General features: G+C 37.5%; 1 long non-coding RNA gene across 1 annotated transcript; it reads left to right on the forward strand.

The window, feature by feature from the left end:
- Positions 1 to 9,071: 9,071 nt before the first annotated feature.
- LOC141145212 (uncharacterized) lies at positions 9,072 to 15,161 on the forward strand. Its single transcript, XR_012244526.1, has 2 exons — positions 9,072 to 9,921; positions 13,340 to 15,161. It is a non-coding gene; the product is annotated as an uncharacterized lncRNA (long non-coding RNA).
- The last annotated feature ends 659 nt before the right edge of the window (positions 15,162 to 15,820 follow it).

A 15,820-nucleotide genomic window follows, 5' to 3' on the forward strand; every position in this document is an offset into this window, starting at 1 on the left:
GGGGGAGGCAGGAGCAGGGGAGTAGGCCTGGCGTGATGCGAGTCTCCCCTGGGGCTCTGCCTGTGAGAGCTCAGAGACCTGTGTGTGCATGGTGCCTGGTAGGGGTGGGAAGTCCTCTGAAGGAGAAGGAGAGCTGGGACCCACTGCAGCCAGGCCAGGGTCTGAAGCTGTGTGCAGCAACCACGGGAAGGTGTCTGTACATGTGTCTGTGTACAAGGTGGGGGTTAGGCCCAGTGGAACGGGCTGTGTCCCATGTGGTTCCACTGCCTGGGAGGCCGGGTGCTGGGGGTGACTCACTATGTCCATCAGGGATGGTCGCATCCTGGGTGCCAGCCATGCAGACTCAGTTGTGCTCCCCAGATGGGCCGGAGCTTGGAAAGCTTGATGTGCTGGAGACCACATGGAGGAGGTGTAGGCAGCTGGTGCCATCTTGTCCATCCCACCGGGTGACATGGGAGGCAGTGAAAAGTAGCCCCGGAAGGTCATGGAAGAATCAGGTGGAGGTTGGGATGATCTACTGCCGCCTCCGGGTATCAAGCAATTGGTCTGATCCAGCCTTTGGTGAGTATAGGGACATGTGTTTTTGGACCCTCTTGACTAATTTTCACGATACCATATCTGTGTTGATACTTATTTGGTTCATTATACCCCCTACAGATGTACTACACACGCATCTACCCCTGATGAAGTGAACATGGTCTTGCGAAACACGTTGGGATACTTTTTATGCATGTGTACTCTGCAATTTACATTTTATACCTTGATACATGTAATGACATTTTCTACTGTATGTATCATTTCAGTGGCTTTGCTATGATTCATGTTTATGTTTGCATGACTATTTTAATAAATTTTGAGACTGCATTTACTCTGTCAATTGTTGGCTAAACACATTCACCTCATTTAAAGTCTTGGGGCGATTTCCTGTTTTGTCAAGCTGAGAACTGGGCTCAATTTTGGCTGCTGAGAATACCTAGGTTGAGCAATACCCACCCCTTAAAGGTTGCCAGGGTGTTTACACTTAGGTGTGGCCACTCTTCCTCCTTAGCACCTTAGACCTTAACTGGGTCTGAACTAGAAAAAAAGCTAACCTGCCTTAAAACAGGAACCTCCTCTTCTCTGAGGCATGATAGATGTGCTGCATGATTTGTGTAGAGATAGGTGCAAAGTTCAGGCAAAGAGACTGTGTACTTTGCACCATGTGCAAGCAAAAATGCTGTTTTTAATTTTCCTTGCATGTGATTGGGTAATCTTTGCAAAGTGAAGCTTTACCCTACTGCAACTGCACTCTGAACAGTCTATTCCCCTTTAATAAATCAATCCCTTAAAGTTTGACAGTGTCCGGAATCTGCAGGAAAGGATAGAAATGTGGTAAATGGTTATATGTTTAGTGATTTTGGTGACTACTCATTAACAAAGTACTTATGTATTTTGTTTCTTTTATTCATTCCTATTCTGGCAGTTTAAAGCACTAAGCATATTTGTGTTTCTTTCTTTTGTTTTTTTATGATTGTTTATTTTAATTGATCACTTGTATTTGGCCAAATTCTAGTCAATGTCTAAAGTATGTACTGTAGAAATAATACAAATGTGTCTTTTGTCTGTGCTGAGTGCTTGTCAGCACTCCGCACCAGGCCTTTAATCCCAGGACTTAAATAATTCAGGTAACACTTGATTACTCCAGAATGGAACATCGAGTGCTTTTGAACAGCACAATATTAAAAAGCCTATCTGTGTTAGTACTAGAGTATTTCACGAGAACATAACTATACCATATTCCTCCTGCAGCAAAGAAAAAAAATTAAAAAATAAAAATAAAACAAGCACCAGTTTGTTTCCCAAGAGTGAGCGATTGGCAAACACAAAATAGCTTGCCAGCAATTGGCTACACATTTTTAAAGTATCCTATGTCAGATTTTCTGTCTTAAAGGTTGACATTTTGTATCAAGGGAAACCGACACCAAGAAGGAATGCTCGGACATACAGAAGTTACTTATTTACCAAAACTGTTACTCTGGAAAAATTAGCTTGTGTTAAAAAACCCCCATACCTGCAGGAACACCATACAGAAACTTAAGTGCACAATTGGTTGTTTAAAACAACTGCAGATTCAAGGCAAATTACAGTCATTTTAATATTGTTTTAGATTTATGGGAAAAGGTCAGCCTTATCAGTGTGTTAAAAAAGACACTATGTATGGTTTGTGAATTTCGTAGACATCTTCATACATATGGGCTGCCTTTTTGATCTTACTGTTGAAAAAACAAAAAAAAAAAAAAAAAACAGTATTGACTGGTAGCCAGAGACCATGTGACCCAGACTGACAGCTGGGGAATAGCATCTTTTGTTTGAATGAAACCAAAAAAGTGTTTTTGCTTAAAATACCGGTAATAATAATAATAATAATACTGTTATTTGGTAGTGCAGGCATATGCCCTCCTGATGTGATTTTTAATGAAAAATCCTATTTAGGTAAATCGTTCACGTCATAATTTGCTACAACTACTTTTTGTTTTTTTTGGTGGGGGTTATGACATTTCCAAATAGAAAGTTTGGATCTGATTATTATCAATATATGATTTTTTTTTATTATTCGCTTTTTGATGTGTTTATAAAAGCCTTGTTTAGGCTGAATTTCACAATTTGCATTAATTAGCATCTAAAAATGGCACATAATTAACTGGAATTTATTATCCTATTTGGCTGTTTGCTGCATTTTATTGCGATTCCTCACATGTACTGTATAACAGTGCAAAATTGGAACTTGAGAAACAATATTTCAGGATTACAATGACCTTGTAGCATTAGCATACATAATGAACGTGCAAGTTTTGTGCTAGTGTGAACCAAAAAAGTCCATTTTGTGTCCAACTTTCAAATATGCGTTCCTTGTGTTTCTAGTTCAACAGCCTAGAGTTTCACTTTGAAAACTGGTGCATATAAATATTGAATACCGGATTCAGTTTGCAATTTTTTTATAAATAAGCCCCTTAGCTCAGTATAATTGTGCTCACTTCAAAAACATGATCACGTCTAGCGGAATGTAAAAAAAAACTGTAGCGGTACAGGTCAAATTCCATGCAGATTTTTGCCTGAATTTCTAAGGTAGAATGAGTGCACTCTGTAATACTGTCATATTGCCACATATGTGAGAGCTATGCTTCAATAGAGTTTTATGTGTTTTTTTTTTTCATAATATTACAGAAATGTCATAATCAGATCGACAATACACAACCAATAATGACCATTAGAAAGAAAATGTGTTTTGGTTATAAAAATCTTATATCATAATGGAACATAAAAAAATAGGAAAATAAATTATGAGCACAATGTAAGTTCATTGCACAATAATAATAATATAACCTAAAATAAAATTATCTGCTGCAGGCAACCAGTGATTATAACATACTGTACAATGTGAAGTATTAACTTTGGTTAAATAGTAGTATATTAAGCAGAAAAAAACAGTGCATATATATCTTGTCTTTTTTCATTAATTGGAAACATCCAATGGAATATGAGGGCGCAGTGAACTAATATAGATTGTAACAGCATTCAATATCTGTTCCTCTTCTATCTGGATGCAGCAATTCACTTATCTGCAGCTTCCGCTTGGTAACAAGAAAAATGTAAGCACTTTATACTGCACACAGCAGATACTTCAAGAGCTAGTGCAAGCATAAGGAAAAAATACATTAACAAGTACATTTTACAAAGTTGATTTCTTTCCAATGCTTGCTTTAAAAATCACATTAAAAAGAGTAATAAAATGTTATTATTCTCTTGCCTGAAAAAATTAGACTTGGACATGCAGTCAATCAATTATATTTATAAAGCAGCGAATGTGATGTTCACCAAACATTCACTGCAGATGAATTCTGTGCATGTAACCACTTACAGGTTGTACGTAGGTATTATGGAACATATGTGAAATATAATAGCAATGTGAATAAAGAGTGCCAAAACCCAGTGATTGTGTTCCTTTCATTCAAGTCTCTAACAATTTTCTAGTATTGATTACAAAACAATAGCAGCATAAATTTAAAAAGTCAATGTGATTTCTGCCAGAAAAAAAAGGTGCTTTCTTCCTGTTTCAGTCTAATCTATAAAACTGTGACCTACCTTTACATGCGAATGATTCCCTTTAGGGATTGGCTTACTAAAGAATTCATTTTATTGCTGGCTCATTGATCCTGTTCTCAGTTCAGTCAAGCAAGGTTTGCTTAAAGGCAAGAAGTACCTAAATAAATGCTTGGAAATGTAGAAATTCAAAACTGTAGCAAGGCAACTGATTATAATAATGTGCATATTGCTTTCAATGTGGACGCAGCCATTTTGAATAATTGTTTGCATTATTCAGACAGCAGAGCAGGGTTAGAGACCTTAGATCCATTCATCTTTTTTTCTGTATCAAAGATTAAAAAAAAAAACCCTCTGATTTGTACCCTTTGACTAGTAATTAAAGGCAGCAATTATTAAAAGTGAGCCAAAAGTGATTTATCTCTAGCTTCAATCTGATCTGAAACCTTTTTAAATTTGGTTTAGATGTGGGTTTAGTCAATAAAGTGTTTATTTACTATGAAGTCATTTTACTGTTTTTAAAAAGCATATGTTTAGTTCAACCATTTAGCTTTAAAAAAATAAATAAAATACAATTAGAGTTACTTGTGCCGGCATAACACCTACTGCTTTGGTAAATGTTTTCCTAAGCATGAATATATCCCATATTTATGTAGGTATTTTGTCATTGCAATTGTAATCAAAATAATATTATAAGGGAACCTGTTGCCAACAGAAAAGCAATTGGACATGTAACAGTTCAGTATAGAGATAGAGGGCCTGATCCACTAAAGTTGATCAGTTGTCTGTGAGGGTAAGCAGTGCTTACAGCCCCTTACCACCATCAGAATACTCACTGGAGTCGATTTACTAAAGCAGCAGAGAATGTTTACTTTTCATTTCTACTTAGCTTAGTGAATGAGGTAAGGCTAAGTGAAAAATCTCTTTATGAAAAAATACTCAATCATGTGCAAGTAAAAAAGCAAAGAACAACACAAAAAAACAAAAAAAACTAGATTTTTGCTTGCACCTCTTTGGATGATTGAAGTCAGTACAACTTCACCTAAGTGAACATTCAGTTTGCAAAATGAACACATTCTACTCCTTTACCAACTCAATGCCACAGTCTCCAGCATTGCTAAACACACCCATGCACTTCTATATGGATGAATAGGACTATTGGACAATCTCTGAGATACAGCTGATTAGAGGTGATCAAATAACAAATAAAAGAAGTAATGAAATTTTTATACTGAGGAATTTAAAGCACATGGCATTTACAAAAATATGAAAAAAAATATCACTGGATTTATCACTGTTTTTAGAATTTTTTTTAAATGTAATTAATATTTTATAAATGTCTTTAAAATAAACCCATACACTTCCTTATTTTACAATAGATTGTTTACATAATTAGATATAAGAACAGTATAAATTTGTTCGCTAATGTAACCACATGTTAAATCCTATCTATATTTTATTAAATTGAAAGAGTAGATTGCCCATTCTATTGATTTCAGTGCAGTAAGGCTTTTTTTCAAACTGTGCACATGCCTTCATACACCTTTGCCACCTTTACTGCACAACAACATAGACATTTACCACGGATTCATCTAAGAAATGCCTGCAAGCGATGGCCAACAAGCATGCGCAATGCCGGGCACGCCTGTGGTATGGAAGTCAAAGTATTTTTCCAGTTAGCTGTGTGGGTGTCCCACTATGTATCTGTCCATACTCTTGAATGCAGGCAGAATGCAATATCATGAATATCAATGCTCCTTTTAACACATGATTTTATTGTTCTACACTATATTTAGAGAACAGCACTGGATCATGTGTATATTATGCCTAATTGTGTAGGGTGTAGGTATATTATGTAGCATGGATTGTAGTGAGCATGCATATAAGCATACACAGTGTGAAAAGCTTTGCTTCACTGAAACCAACAAGCAGTGGACATTCTAATCAATTGAGTAAAAAATAAAGGATTTTAAATATAATTTATATCAGCAAGTGAACCAATTGAAAAAATTATAGATGACTAAATGATATTTCTTTTGGTAATTACAGGAAAATATTATGTCTTGGATCTATTCACAGATTTATTATTACAGGTTTTATTTTACAAATTGCAGCACCTTTTTATATATCAGAAAAACCTATTTTTCAGATTAGGATACCCTTTTTTTTTTTTTTTTTTAGCTGACCAGTTATAGTAAGCTTCAACCTAGAGAATAATCATTGAGCAAGGCCGTATCTGCAGAGCAGGGGAGCCTCATTTGGCAAGTAAGAGAGAGTGAACCTTGCTCACAGCATGATCCACACATTTGTAAATCAGGCCCATTGTGGGTCCATAGTATAAATATATTACGGCATAATATAAAGACTATTACTGTGTATTCATCATATGAATTCACACAGGGGACCAGAGTAAGATCTCAGATAGTAAGTCCATCTATCTGATGCTGCAGTAAGCCATGCACACGATAATAAAAAATCTATACATTAAGCATGCTTGTTTGAATATTTAGATTAGCTTAATTAATCCACATGCTTTGCTGCATCTAAAATGCCACTATGAGCCAGCCTGTACCACATCCACAGACATACTACACGGAATGACAGTGTAAAATACCTAGGATGGGCTGGGAAGATACCATAGGCTCAGGAAGACTTGGAAGAAGGAGCACACAGAGTAAAGAGGTTGTGACTGACACAGAAACAGATCCATCAATAACGATACACAGACAGGGGATATTGTACTTCCCAGGTCTCCATATTAAACTTTGCAGCTCCGCATCCTCATGCCTCTTGCACACTTCCCCATTGCCAGCCTCCTTTCTCTCTGCTACTTTTCTCTGCATAGTTTTTCTTCTCATCTCCTTCTGTCTCTCTCGGTCTCTGAAAAGGGTCCTCTGGTCAGCACTGATTAATAAGTGTTTTTGTCAAGTGTTGTATAATGGAGCATGGCTGGTGACCCAGCAACGACTGAACCTTCAGCTGGTTTATTGTAGCGAGCTTAAAAAGGGGCTTTAGGACACAGACCCCAAGCACTGACCCCGCATCCATTCTGTCCATGCCCTTATTCTTTCACAGGCTCATAGTCCTGGAGACCCCATTGTTTAGCTAATGACAATAGAAATTTAGAAAGAACATTAAGAAAAAAAAAATTGTGTCGTCTCCATTTTCACACACAATGAAACTTCCCCCCATTTGTGGCGATGTGCATACACATGTAGCCATAGATGTGTTTATATTTTTTTTTCTTTCGCATATAGGTTTGCATTTATAGTCGTAAATCAATATCATTTTAGTAAATGGATATATATAGCTCATTATTCCCCACTCACATAGGAAAAAAATAAATCACTACTATATACACCTCTGCTGCAATTAATTATTACCCTCGAACGACACTATTTATGCAGAGGAGGTCAATCACAAAATGCAAACAAGAAGCGACATGGAGAGGACTCTGTGAAGACTGATACCGTAATCTGCTATGCTTATGGCTTAGATTTAGGATCTCAGAAATCTCTGATTGCATGATGTAATACCGATGCATGTAACATTGCTGTTTGTAGTACCATTTATAGTTCCTGGTTATCTCTCTATAGCTGTAGTAGCTAAAATGTGTATTTGATAGAATATATATATATATATATATATATATATATATATATATATATATATATATATATATATATATATATATATATATATATATATATACACACATACACACACACACATATATCCATCTAAAATATATATAATATTCTCAAAACACTAACAAATACATAAACATGAGAGAGATAGATAGATAGATAGATAGATAGATAGATAGATAGATAGATAGATAGATAGATAGATAGATAGATAGGCAACAGTTATACGAAAGTAAAAGGATTTCTGAAAAGACGTGATCCTAACATGATTTGAATAGAAAGATAAAAAAACATAGTGGGATCAAAGTATTTGGATGTGCTAAACCATTCCATTGTTCACGTCCACCATTGATATGCTAATGTAGCCAATGGCACAATAACAAAGAACACCTAGCAGTTTAAAAGACTTTTGTGCCCTCGCCAGAGAAGTTTATTATCAACTAATTAGCAACAACCTCTTGCAATGAGTTAGGTTACATTTTGCTAAGCTTTGAACAAACAAGGTGAACTGAGACATTTCAGCATGATAGGCTTGCAATGCAGAAGAGAATCCTTAAAAATTAATGTCTTCTGTACACTGTGTTGCTACCTTCAGTCTAGAAACTGGGCACTGGTAGCATTGGATTGCACTAGATTCTTCCTGTGCTTTCTGATAGGTGTCCAGATCCAGCCACTGCAAATACTGTGTGCTATGGGGATCACAGGGCAAAGTGCATATTATATATTTATACTATATAGATCTATAGATATATATATATATTTATACAAAGGCTGGTGTTAAAAATTGAGTTTTAAAACAGAATGAATAACACATATCACTGGTTTTAATACCCAAATGTAGTGGCACCGATTACATTACAATAATAGTACATTTTGACTAAGTGTGTATTGAATGTCACATTTTGTCTCACTGCAGAAGATTTTAGGTGTTTAGTTACGTCTTTTGTATTATACAGCAAGCTATCATTCCATTTGTTTATCTCATGTTTCATCCACTGTCCTACATGCTTAATAATATCTATGAAAGAAGATGACATAGAAGCACATACGTACACTGATTGATCCATTGGGCCATTGGAATAAGAAAGACTGAATTCACTCAGTAGGTGGGTGACATGGAGCAGTGGGTCCATCTATGCTGTCCTTTTTTTTTTCCTTCTATCTTTTAGAGCTTGCTATAGGTTCAGCTGAGCATTCTGCATGGCTCGGTATGCACAAAGCCAGCTATTTCATTAAATGCATTTGCTTTAATGTCATTTTTACTGATCCACTTTCTTAACAGTAAGCAAGTTGGACCTGTATTAAACGAGACTCAATAAATACCTTCATTTCTATGTCTGCAAAAGTGCATTGCTGTGTTGGTGTATAATACTGCATACGTGATCTGAACACAATTTTATGTAGGTTAGCAATCACTGTTATGATTCATGCTTAAAGCTTGCCCAGTAGGTGGATTGTATGCCTATAGCTTCAGGCCCTTCATTACAAATATGCTTAGCAAATGCTTCTTCAGAATACAAATGCATTCAGGTTAAGTTCCCAACTTCCCATAAAAGACGTCTGAGGTCAGAGGACTTAATGGAACTCTATGTACAGATGTTACAGATGACCTCTGCTGACTTCTGTGTTTGGGCAGATTGCTTTTCAGTGCATGCAAGCTTCAACAAGGATTATATTAGAAAAATATATACTTGGTGTGGTACAGAATAAAAAAAATAACATAATTCAATTAAAGCAAAATAAACAACTAAGAAACAAAAACAAATTTAAAAGAGAGAGGTCTTCTGCATAAAACGGGGGCAGTTAAAATGCTCTTTTGTGCCTCCAGCCCTGGGGTGGTTAAATAGGCTGCTGATGCATGAGAAGTGACTGATTTAACTCATTGGGATGCAGAAAGCGGCCAGCCCTCTTTTGAAAAAAAAAAAAAAAAAAAAAAAAAAAAAAAAAAGCAGAGGGAAGGAGTGAGAAGCGGGGAGATGCTGATAGAAGGACAGGCAGCCAAGAGCTTTCCACTCATTACAATCAAAAGCAAACCACAAAATGAAACTTCTTCTCCTGGGCTGAAGCTTCCTCGCTCTCCTGATGGGAAAAAAAGTCCTGCAATGTGCAATTATGCAGGAAACACAGAAGCTATGGATAACCAGATCCTTAAGGCTGCTGGCTGATGGGGATTACTCAGCATTAATCAATCACTGTAAGTAGAGCGTTTCTGTGCATTTTCAGCCTCTTTCATTATCTACTGTATACACACACATGCTTTGTTCACACAAGCCTTGACTTCTGCTGCATTGTTCTGGCACTGCAGATCTGATGGTTGTTGCATTGCAGATACAAACAGACGTTCAGTGAGTGTAAATGGGATCCATTGATTTTTTTTTTTTTTTTTCATGCTCTATAGTGCAAACTGCTAGTTTCTGCAATGCTATTTCATGGGCACCCTAGCTTTACTCTTAATTGCACATTATCTACATCAGTCCAAAGCAGGTGGTCCAGTTTATGCTTAGTGCTTTCTGCCCAGATACTGTGTTATACATTTATCTGATTCATTTGAGGCATCACTTTGTTAGGGAGAAATCTTGGCCCTCTTATCTGGAATCCCAGGGAGTCTCTCGGTTTAGTTTCGCTATTGGGAGAGCTGTCCCTTCACGCCATGCAAATGTGCAATGAATTCCAATGGCCCCCATGCTTCCTTTGTGTGGTGCTGAAGCTGTTAGGCTGCTTTGTGTAGGGGAGAGAGAAAATGGCGAGGGCTATTGTGTACAGGACATTTTCTTCCGGTACAAAGGTTTCTGTGAGTCTTGTTTTTTTCGCTGGTTTTAGGGGGAGACAGAAAGTAGATACACAGGGTGTCACGGAGAAAAGCACCACATGAAAAGGAGAAATCAATGGCCTTTAATGACTTGCTCATCTAACAATAATTTGGGTCAGGTTATGCTAAAAAGCTCAGTGAAGTCTTCCAACACTATCTATCTATCTATCTACAGCAGCTTATTTTATTATTAACTTTTTTAAATATTCCTGTAGTAGCAATCCTATGGGACAGATTGATATGTGTCTGAAGGAAGTGTCACCAGCACACCAGGATCTCCAAAATTGGGTCCAAAACTTTAATCACATAGTATCAAAAAAATAAAAGCAACGTTTCAGAGCCACGCAGGACCCCTTCTATCAAGCATGTGAAGGGGTCCTGCGTGGCTCTGAAACGTCGCTTTTATTTTTTGATACTATGTGATTGAAGTTTTGGACTGAATTTTGGAGCTCCTGGTGTGCTGGTGACACTTCCTTCTCATGATTGCAGTGGGTTCCAGCCGTTGGTCATAACAGCACCCATTCTAAGATACAGCCGTTTATGCAGAAACATGTGCATTGGGAGTATTACATTGGAGATTGATATGTGTGCCACATGTTTTGGCTGATGTTTATGCTGTTGCACTTTGCAAACAATTAAAATGACACTGTACTGATACAGTAAACCCAACATTGCTGACCATTTCTGTGATAGGCAGCCAGCAGTTTTATGATTATTATTTAATATGAGATAGGTGTGTTGCTGTCCCCTGGTTCTATGAATGTATTTCAATGAAGGCTTCTGCGACAGTTTCATGTTGCATTATACAGGCTAGTGTTGAAATTCCTACATACCTTTGTGAATAGACCTTGGACAGCGAAGTCACTAAATCACTGCAGTGATGATGACTAATTGAATTATCCAAACATGCTGCAGGAAGAACTTGTTCCTGCATTGTCACCCTACAGCAGATAGCCCCATTTCCCTACACAGCACAGGAATGCCTCTAGAGCTGCTGTTATTGTAGTTGCTACTTGCTGAGCAGCCATCTTTGAATTAAGATCATGACTGGCAGGACAATTCATATTAAAATGTACAGTATATTAGGTTGCCAAGTAAAAATGTCAATGTATATCAGGTCATGTGTTCAATTGGTTCAAGACAGACAGAATAGTAATTCTGTATCTGGGTAAAATTTTTAGGCAGAGTGAAATCTAATAATCCTCTATGCTCAGTGTGTGTGTGTGTGTGTGTGTGTGTGTATATATGCGTGTGTGTGTGTGCACGCGAGTGTGTCAGTTATGGTATAATTAGAATATTTTACGTTTAATGTTGCTAATATGCTGTCTTCTTTATTTGTGATATAGTTAGACAGATATAGGGGTGGACTGACAGACATAAACCCTTATTTTTGCAAAATGACTTTGGAAATTTGATCTTGTGAGATTGGTTCAAATAGGCCTCAAGGGGCATGGCTACAGGCATTGTATGGAGTGACAGCTAGTATGGATATATTAAACACTGACCTAAATTCTCCCAATGTGAACATCCCAGAGGAATTATGCAATGTGTGACTTTCTTTAAATAAGTTGTGCCTACACATTTCAGTTTCATGATGCACCATTCCATAAAATGATCATGCTGATTTTTCTAAAGTCTAGCAACAGTCGTTTAGAGTTCTGGTATGTTTTTACATTTTTTTGTGTTCAAATGCTAGAAGAAGCTATTGTGAACAGCAGTTGGTCTGTTGGCTGTAAGCATTTTTTTATGCTGTTTGTTAAATGGAATAGACTGTGGCTTGTGATTTAGCTGCCTTTGATAGAATGAAATCATAGTGCTGTTTAATGCAATTTTGCCCTGAATATTTCAATATAAAAAGTGTACGATAACCCTTTAAACAGGGAGGTTAAGCACTTCTTACAGAGTGATTAGGAAGCATTTTCCTTTATCCTTCCATTGGTTTTTAAGCTTTGCCAGATAAGTACTTTGGTATTTAAGCGTGCACAGCACTCACTGCAAGCACTTTTGGACCTTCGCAGTTAGAAGGGGGGTAGGTGATATTAAAATCCACAAGACAGAGATCCGTAATCAATAAGTAGACGTGGAAAAGCTGATAGAGGGTTTCGTCCTTGATTGGGCACTGCCATCAGATGGGGAATGTGCAGAGTCCAGATTGTGTCGGGCTTTATGTGGTTTCAAGGACACACAGAGATGATGAGGACTTTGGGAGCCAACATCTGCCTGGCTGATGACGTCAACGGTCCCGTGTAATCCTCTTGTGCTGAAGGCAGTTGCCTTATTTGTTTGGCTGTAGAGCCATTAATCCCTAATTCTGGATCAGCAAGCGAGGGGAAAAGACCGCACCACTGCATCCGTCATTCCCCTAAACATGACCACAGATGCACCCTTTTTAAGGCGAGAGCTGCAGGGATGGACTGTTATGCTGCTATGTCTCCATAAAATGGTATTGTAAACATTTTAAGACTAATTTATGTCTATTTTCCATTTTTTTTTTTAATGATGCTATGTTGAGATCATGAGTGTAATTAAAGAGGCTTATCTCATATTTATTTTATTAGTATTTTAGATTAGGTTCGGGCAGCCTGTGCTGTTAGCTCCCCTTATTTTTTTTTCTGTTTTTATACATCATGTATAAATCGTATTTCTGATGCATCATGTTTTTTTTTTTTTTAACAGGAAGAAAAGTTTAAGTTGTGGCTATGTGGGCTTTGTTGTTCTCTAGCATGCTTTTTGAAAAAAAATGTTGCCTCCCTTCTGTGAAATATGTTATATTAATGTCATTGCTTTGTCTCTGTTTCACAAGGTTTAACCCGGATCTGTCAGGTGAAGAGTCGGATCATGTCGGTCGCTTTTGCAATGCTTATTCTACAGTACTATTCGTGGGTACCGCTTGGAAATTAAGCCCAAGGATCCACCCATTGCTACTGCTGAGAATGGATCTGCAGCTGACTCATAATATTATTTTTTTGCTCCTGACGCCAAGTCACAGATCCACCAAGAGAGGTCATCTTTGGCCATTCTTAGGGCTTTCCTTGCTGCTCACAAATTGAATTCACAACGGTAAATGTATATCAGCTTTGGTGCAGGCTTTTTTTACAATATCAGTCAATATGGATATCAAATCAGTTTAAACATTTAAATGGCAGTAGAAGGCTTAGGTTCCTCAATTGCTTTTTTTTTTCCGGCTAGAGTAATTGTAGCCAGGCCATATGGGCTTCCCATACTCTCTTGGGAATGGGCAGGTGCGATTGAGTTAATTTTTTCTCATTACACAGAAAGATGACACGTCCCGACCTTTCCTATAAGATCATCGGGTCAATTCCAGACTGCTGCTGAAAGCCACCGAGTTTCAGAGGAGAGTCATCATAGCTGAATGTATCTAATGTGCCAGATTCTTAATGCATCACATCTCAGGAAAAAAATCATATATCTAAAAGGTGCAAGGGCCATAAAAAAAGACACTCATGCAGTATATGTTGGAGCTTAGCACTAAGGACTAAGGATTGCCTGCAACCTATTTAAAGGAGCGTATAAAACCGGACCTATAGCACTGCAGTGAGTCGCATTGCATAGAGGTGTAATGCCTGGCAGTAAAGAGGATGGAAAGGGAGGCTTGGCTGTCCTTCCAGTGATGCAGAACCTTTGGCTACTTTGTTCTGACCCAAGTCTCTGACTCTCCGTGTTCACAGCGGACCTTGATTTAATGTCATACAATTAAGGCACGCGGTGAATGCCAAGAGTGGAGCCTAAAGACCACAGCAAGACCTCCTCCTCTGCACAAGAGAAGACCCTACAGCGCATTAGCCTTAATTGATTTGAGTGCACCAGACTTGGAAATGGAAATGCGACAGCAGAAATGCATTTATGTATAATTATAGGACAAATGTACGTGGAGACATGCAATTACTCGCATTTAACATCCACTGTGCACAAGCCCATTGTTTACCACACGTGTAGTTAGACATGTATGTATTCTATATATATATATATTTTGATGTGCTGTGACATTATCTTTGTTTTAATGATCACTTTTATTCACTAGAATGTATGAACTGGTAGAAAGCAATGTAGACAAATAAATAATGTTTTTTTGGAGAGTGATGGAGCTGATATGAAAGAATGTAGTTTCATAATTTCTTGTTCATTGAGACAATGCAAATGTTTTATTAATTGTACGCAGTATGTGAAAATATGACGAGCCTAGTAATATGCAAAATAGGCCTGCCTGTGTGTCTATAGATACCCCTTCCACAGCACACTCCTAACAATAGGCAAACGCTGCTGTGCGCTGTCCAGTGTGCTGAATTCAGCACTCTGTCTATCATAAGGCCATCAGCAGTGTGCAGCCAGAAAGGATGAATTCACACAAGCGTGACTAATAGCTACCCCTAAACGACATACCATGGAACAACAGGATATAGGTTGGAATAAATACGAAACAGACTGCACCCAAGCTGTCTTGCAGATAATCAATGTCTTCGAGCACGTCATAGGGCTTCTGTGCCAAGTACACTCAGTATTATAGACAGTGCTAAATGCGATTCAAAACTGTTTTCTTCAAATATCTTCAACGCATTGCGAAACAGGGGACACATTCTGGAATAATTCAATAATTTGTGTAATGACAGTGAAAGAATTTTTTTTTTTGCCTGGCTAGTTTATCTCAGATAATACTGTAGCAATGCGGCATTTTGTAGAGGTGGGAGAAAAAAAAGGGGGGAACTGATATCTGGCAAGGCAACTACGTAATATCAATGCTGAGCCTCAACAAAAGAATCATTTACTGAACCTGGTTTGGTATTTGAAGGCAGTCATTTACAAATCAATGTAAATCAGTCCTTTAATACTGTATATGGAAGCTGTAATTCTGTCCTGCTTTATTCACAGTTACAGTTTTTCATTAATGGAGAATACAATTCTAGCACACACTGTCAGTCTATGGCAAAGCTAGCTGAGTCTTGTAGTTCTACAGTATCAAGTCAGCCAAATATTGTGCATAGGGTGGTCCTGTGTTGTTATTAAACAAAGGTATGATAGGTCTTAGTAATTTAAAAATAATAATCACACATAGATTGCATGTAGACTTTCAGTATGTTAGAAATAAATGGCTGCAGCACTGCCCAACATCGCTTATGGCGTTATTTGCATAAATATACCTTTAGACGTTTTGTTTTTTATCAGAAAAGAAAGCTATTGTCCATGCCAATGAAACTGAAAAAAAAAAAAAAACTATACATTACAGACCGTATGGAAAAAAAAAATCAGCGGAATTATACCACCAAGA

This window comes from Aquarana catesbeiana, linkage group LG05 (genome assembly GCF_042186555.1).
Source record: "Aquarana catesbeiana isolate 2022-GZ linkage group LG05, ASM4218655v1, whole genome shotgun sequence".
NCBI classification, from domain to species: Eukaryota; Metazoa; Chordata; class Amphibia; order Anura; family Ranidae; genus Aquarana; species Aquarana catesbeiana.